At 41.3% G+C, this 6,987-nt stretch overlaps 1 non-coding gene across 1 annotated transcript; it reads left to right on the forward strand.

The window, feature by feature from the left end:
• The first annotated feature begins 2,946 nt into the window (after positions 1-2,946).
• Positions 2,947-3,054, forward strand: LOC112798619 (small nucleolar RNA R71). Its single transcript, XR_003200223.1, has one exon. It is a non-coding gene; the product is annotated as a small nucleolar RNA R71 (small nucleolar RNA).
• The last annotated feature ends 3,933 nt before the right edge of the window (positions 3,055-6,987 follow it).

A 6,987-nucleotide genomic window follows, 5' to 3' on the forward strand; every position in this document is an offset into this window, starting at 1 on the left:
ACATTTTCCGGACTAAAATCCAAGTGTTTCCCCCGAACCATAGTAAGCCAATTCTTTGGATCCGGGTTCACACTTTGGTCATGGTTCTTGGTGATCCATGCATTGGCATAGAACTCTTAAACCATTAAGATTCCGACTTGTTGAATGGGGTTGGTAAGAACTTCCCAACCTCTTCTTCGGATCTCATGTCGGATCTACGAATATTCACTCTTTTTGAGTGAAAAAGGGACCTCGGGGATCACCTTCTTCAAGGCCACAACTTCATAGAAGTGGTCTTGATGCACCCTTGAGATGAATCTTTCCATCTCCCATGACTCAGAGGTGGAAGCTTTTGCCTTCCCTTTCCTCTTTCTAGAGGTTTCTCCGGCCTTGGATGCCATAAATGGTTATGGAAAAACAAAAAACAATGCTTTTACCAAACCAAACTTAAAAGGTTTGCTCGTCCTCGAGCAAAAGAAGAAAGAAGAGAGGAGAAGAAGAAGAAATGAGGAAGAAGGGAATGGCTTTGTGTTCGGCCAAAAAGGGGGAGAAGTGGTGGTTTGGTTGTGTGAAAATGAAGGAGTGAAGATGGGTTTATATAGGAGTGGGGGGGCTCATGGTTCGGTCATGTATGGGTGGGTTTGGGAGGGAAAGTGGTTTGAATTTGAAGGGTGAGGTAGGTGGGGTTTTATGAAGGATGGATGTGAGTGGTGAAGAGAAAGATGGGATTTGATAGGTGAAGGGTTTTTGGGGAAGAGGTGTTGAGGTGATTGGTGAATGGGTGAAGAAGAGAGAGAGTGGTGGGGTAGGTGGGGATCCTGTGGGGTCCACAGATCCTGAGGTGTCAAGGAAAAGTCATCCCTGCACCAAGTGGCAAGCAAAAATGCGTTTTGAGCCAATTCTGGCGTTAAACGCCGGGCTGGTGCCCATTTCTGGCGTTTAACGCCGAATGCTTGCCCTTTTCTGGCGTTTAACGCCAGTCTGGTGCCCCTTTCTGGCGTTAAACGCCCAGAATGGTGCCAGACTGGGCGTTAAACGCCCAACAGCTAGCCTTACTGGCGTTTAAACGCCAGCACGCTCTCCTCCAGGGTGTGCTATTTTTCTTTCTGTTTTTCATTCTGTTTTTGTTTTTTCAATTGATTTTGTGACTTCTCATGATCATCAACCTACAAAAGAACATAAAATAACAAAGGAAAATAGATAAAATATAACATTGGGTTGCCTCCCAACAAGCGCTTCTTTAATGTCAGTAGCTTGACAGAGGGCTCTCATGGAGCCTCAGAAATACTCAGAGCAATGTTGGAACCTCTCAACACCAAACTTAGAGTTTGAATGTGGGGGTTCAACACCAAACTTAGAAGTTGGTTGTGGCCTCCCAACACCAAACTTAGAGTTTGACTGTGGGGGCTCTGTGTGGCTCTGTTTTGAGAGAAGCTCTTCATGCTTCCTCTCCATGATGACAGAGGGATATCCTTGAGCTTTAAACACAAAGGGTTCTTTATTCACTTGAATGATAAATTCTCCTCTATCAACATCAATCACAGCCCTTGCTGTGGCTAGGAAGGGTCTGCCAAGGATGATGGATTCATCCATGCACTTCCCAGTCTCTAGGGCTATGAAATCAGCAGGGATGCAATGGTCTTCAACTTTTATCAGAACATCCTCTACAAGTCCATAGGCTTGTTTTCTTGAATTGTCTGCCATCTCTAATGAGATTTTTGCAGCTTGCACCTCAAAGATCCCTAACTTCTCCATTACAGAGAGAGGCATGAGGTTTACACTTGACCCTAAGTCACACAAGGCCTTCTTGAAGGTCATGGTGCCTATGGTACAAGGTATTGAAAACTTCCCAGGATCCTGTCTCTTTTGAGGCAGTTTCTTCCTAGACAGGTCATCCAGTTCCTTGGTGAGCAAAGGGGGTTCATCTTCCCAAGTCTCATTTCCAAATAACTTGTCATTTAGCTTCATGATTGCTCCAAGGTATTTAGCAACTTGCTCTTCAGTGACATACTCATCCTCTTCAGAGGAAGAATACTCATCAGAGCTCATGAATGGCAGAAATAATTCCAATGGAACCTCTATGGTCTCATTTTGAGCCTCAGATTCCCATGGTTCCTCATTGGGAAACTCATTGGAGGTCAGTGGACGTCCATTAAGGTCTTCCTCAGTGGCGTTCACTGCCCCTTCCTCCTCTCCAAATTCGGCCATGTTGATGGCTTTGCACTCTCCTTTTGGATTTTCTTCTGTATTGCTTGGAAGAGTACTAGGAGGGAGTTCAGTAATTTTCTTGCTCAGCTGACCCACTTGTGCCTCCAAATTTCTAATGGAGGACCTTGTTTCAGTCATGAAACTTTGAGTGGTTTTGATTAGATCAGAGACCATGGTTGCTAAGTCAGAGGTGTTCTGCTTAGAACTCTCTGTCTGTTGCTGAGAAGATGATGGAAAAGGCTTGCTATTGCTAAACCTGTTTCTTCCACCATTATTATTGTTGAAACCTTGTTGAGGTCTCTGTTGATCCTTCCATGAAAGATTTGGATGATTTCTCCATGAAGGATTGTAGGTGTTTCCATAGGGTTCTCCCATGTAATTCACCTCTTCCATTGAAGGGTTCTCAGGATCATAAGCTTCTTCCTCAGATGAAGCTTCCTTAGTACTGCTTGGTGCATTTTGCATTCCAGACAGACTTTGAGAAATCATATTAACTTGTTGAGTCAATATTTTGTTCTGAGCCAATATGGCATTCAGAGTGTCAATCTCAAGAACTCCTTTCTTCTGATTGGTCCCATTGTTCACAGGATTCCTTTCAGAAGTGTACATGAATTGGTTATTTGCAACCATTTCAATCAGCTCTTGAGCTTCTGTAGGCGTCTTCTTCAGATGAAGAGATCCTCCAGCAGAGCTATCCAAAGACATCTTGGATAGTTCAGAGAGACCCTCATAGAAAATTCCTATGATGCTCTATTCAGAAAGCATATCAGAGGGACACTTTCTGATTAATTGTTTGTATCTTTCCCAAGCTTCATAGAGGGATTCTCCTTCCTTCTGTCTGAAGGTTTGGACTTCCACTCTAAGCTTACTCAATTTTTGAGGTGGAAAAAACTTTGCCAAGAAGGCATTGACTAGCTTTTCCCAAGAGTTCAGGCTTTCTTTAGGTTGTAAATCCAACCATGTCCTAGCTCTGTCTCTTATAGCAAAAGGGAATAGCATAAGTCTGTAGACCTCAGGGTCAACCCCATTAGTCTTGACAGTATCACAGATTTGCAAGATCTCAGCTAAGAACTGATGAGGATCTTCCAATGGAAGTCCATGGAACTTGCAATTCTGTTGCATTAAAGAAACTAATTGAGGCTTAAGCTCAAAGTTGTTTGCTCCAATGGTAGGGATAGAGATGCTTCTCCCATAGAAGTTGGGAGTAGGTGCAGTAAAGTCACCCAGCACCTTCCTTGCATTGTTGTTGTTTTCGGCTGCCATGGGTTCTTCTTCTTTGAAGTTTTCTGTTAGATCCTCTACAGAGAATTGTGCCTTAGCTTCTCTTAGCTTTCGCTTCAAGGTCCTTTCAGGTTCAGGATCAGCCTCAACAAGAATGCTTTTGTCTTTGCTCCTGCTCATATGAAAGAGAAGAGAACAAGAAAATGTGGAATCCTCTATGTCACAGTATAGAGATTCCTTGAGGTGTCAGAGGAAAAGAAAAATGGAAGGAAGAGATAGAAGAAAAATGTGAGAAGAGGGGAAGAATTTTCGAAAATTAAGTAAGATATTTTAAAAACATTTTGAAAAACACTTATTGATTTTCGAAAACCAAGAGTGGAAAAGAAATCAAGTGATTTTTGAAAAAGATTTTGAAATTAGAAATTAAAAAGATTTGATTGAAAACTATTTTGAAAAAGATGTGATTAAGAAGATATGATTGGTTTTAAAAAGATGTGATTGAGAAGATATGATTTGAAAAACATTTAAAAGATTTGATTTTAAAAATTAATGACTTGGCTATCAAGAAAAGATATGATTCAAACATTAAACCTTTCTCAACAGAAAAGGCAACACACTTGAAATGTTGAATCAAATCATTAATTGATAGCAAGTATCTTTGAAAATGGAAAGAATTTGAATTTGAAAAAGATTTGATTGAAAAGATATGATTTGAAAAAGATTTGATTTTGAAAAGATTTTGAAAACTTGAAAAAAATTTGCATTGAAAACAAAATCTTCCCTCTTGTGCCATCCTGGCGTTAAACGCCCAGAATGGTGCACGTTCTGGCGTTTAACGCCCAAAACTCTACCCTTTTGGGCGTTAAACGCCCAACCAGGCACCCTGGCTGGCGTTTAAACGCCAGTCTGTCCTTCTTCACTGGGCGTTTTGAACGCCCACCTTTTTCTGTGCAATTCCTCTACTGAATGTTCTGAATCTTCAATTCTCTGTATTATTGACTTGAAAAGATACAAATTAAAAATATTTTTGGATTTTTAATCATGAGGAATAATCAAAATGCAACTAAAGTCAAATAACAATGCATGCAAGACACCAAACTTAGCAGTTTGTATACTACTGACACTAATGAGAATGCATATGAGACACATAAACACTCAAGTCAAGAGAATTCAAAGATCAGAGTAAGAAATCATCAAGAACAACTTGAAGATTAATGAAGACACATGCATGAATGCAAGAAAAATAGAAACATGCAATTGACACCAAACTTAAAATGAGAATAGAGTCTCAACAGGAAAAATATTTTTGGTTTTTATGATTTTGTAAATTTTTTTGTGCTTTTTCGAAAATTAAGTGGAAAAAGAAAATAAAGGTATCAAAATTCTTAATGAGAATTCCAGGAATCATGCAATGTTTAGTCTAAGACTCCGGTCCAGGAATTAGACATGGCTTCACAGCCAGCCAAGCTTTCAAAGAAAGCTTCGGTCCAAAACACTAGACATGGCCAAAGGCCAGCCAAGCCTTAGCAGATCACTGCTCCAATAGCAAGATTGATAGAAATCAACAAGCTCTTGTGATGATAAGTTGAAACCTCGGTCCAATGAAATTAGACATGGCTTCACAGCCAGCCAGATTTCAACAGATCATCATGAAACTCTAGAATTCATTCTTAAGAACTCTGAAGGAAAAATACCTAATCTAAGCAACAAGATGAACCGTCAGTTGTCCATACTCGAACAATCCCCGGCAACGGCGCCAAAAACTTGGTGCACAAAATTGTGATCAATACTTTTCACAAACCAAATAATTCCCGGTAATGAATCCAAAAACTTGGTGTTCAATACCATGGCATAAACACAACTTCGCACAACTAACCAGCAAGTGTACTGGGTCGTCCAAGTAATAAACCTTACGCGAGTAAGGGTCGATCCCACAGAGATTGTTGGTATGAAGCAAGCTATGGTCACCTTGTAAATCTTAGTCAGGCAGACTCAAATGGATATGAATGATGATATACGAATAAAACATAAAGATAAAGATAGAGATACTTATGTAATTCATTGGTAGGAATTTCAGATAAGCGTATGAAGATGCTTGTCCCTTCCGTCTCTCTGCTTTCCTACTGTCTTCATCCAATCCTTCTTACTCCTTTCCATGGCAAGCTTATGCAAGGGTTTCACCATTGTCAGTGGCTACCTCCCATCCTCTCAGTGGAAATGTTCAACGCACCCTGTCACGACACGGCTATCCATCTGTCGGTTCTCAATCAGGCCGGAATAGAATCCAGTGATTCTTTTGCGTCTGTCACTAACGCCCCGCCTTCAGGAGTTTGAAGCTCGTCACAGTCATTCAGTCATTGAATCCTACTCAGAATACCACAGACAAGGTTAGACCTTCCGGATTCTCTTGAATGCCGCCATCAGTTCTAGCCTATACCACGAAGACTCTGATCTCACGGAATGGCTGGCTCGGTTGTCAGGCGAGCACTCGGTTGTCAGGCGATCAACCATGCATCGTGTATCAGGAATCCAAGAGATATTCACCCAATCTAAGGTAGAACGGAGGTGGTTGTCAGGCACACGTTCATAGGTGAGAATGATGATGAGTGTCACGGATCATCACATTCATCAAGTTGAAGAACAAGTGATATCTTAGAACAAGAACAAGCGGAATTGAATAGAAGAACAATAGTAATTGCATTAATACTCGAGATACAACAGAGCTCCACACCTTAATCTATGGTGTGTAGAAACTCCACCGTTGAAAATACATAAGAACAAGGTCTAGGCATGGCCGAATGGCCAGCCTCCCAAAGAGGGTTCAATCATAAAAACATGATCAAAAGCTCTAAACACAATAGTAAAAGGTCCTATATATAGAGAACTAGTAGCCTAGGGTGTACAGAGATGAGTAAATGACATAAAAATCCACTTCCGGGCCCACTTGGTGTGTGCTTGGGCTGAGCATTGAAGTATTTTCGTGTAGAGACTCTTCTTGGAGTTAAACGCCAGCTTTTATGCCAGTTTGGGCGTTTAACTCCCATCCTTGTGCCAGTTCCGGCGTTTAACGCTGGGAATTCTGAGGGTGACTTTGAACGCCGATTTGGGCCATTAAATCTTGGGCAAAGTATGGACTATCATATATTGCTGGAAAGCCCAGGATGTCTACTTTCCAACGCCGTTGAGAGCGCGCAGATTGGGCTTCTGTAGCTCCAGAAAATCCGCTTCGAGTGCAGGGAGGTCAGAATCCAACAGCATCTGCAGTCCTTTTTAGTCTCTGAATAAGATTTTTGCTCAGGTCCCTCAATTTCAGCCAGAAAATACCTGAAATCACAGAAAAATACACAAACTCATAGTAAAGCCCAGAAAAGTGAATTTTAACTAAAAACTAATAAAAATATACTAAAAACTAACTAGATTATACTAAAAACATACTAAAAACAATGCCAAAAAGCGTACAAATTATCCGCTCATCAGAGCCAGAGGAAAAGAAACACAACACTGTTCAACCTTCCTCGCCGCGGATGAAGCTCGCGGCCGCTGCACCACGCCTCGCGAACCACTACTGCGTCGCGCCTG

The sequence above is a fragment of the Arachis hypogaea genome, chromosome 4 (assembly GCF_003086295.3).
Source record: "Arachis hypogaea cultivar Tifrunner chromosome 4, arahy.Tifrunner.gnm2.J5K5, whole genome shotgun sequence".
NCBI lineage: Eukaryota > Viridiplantae > Streptophyta > Magnoliopsida > Fabales > Fabaceae > Arachis > Arachis hypogaea.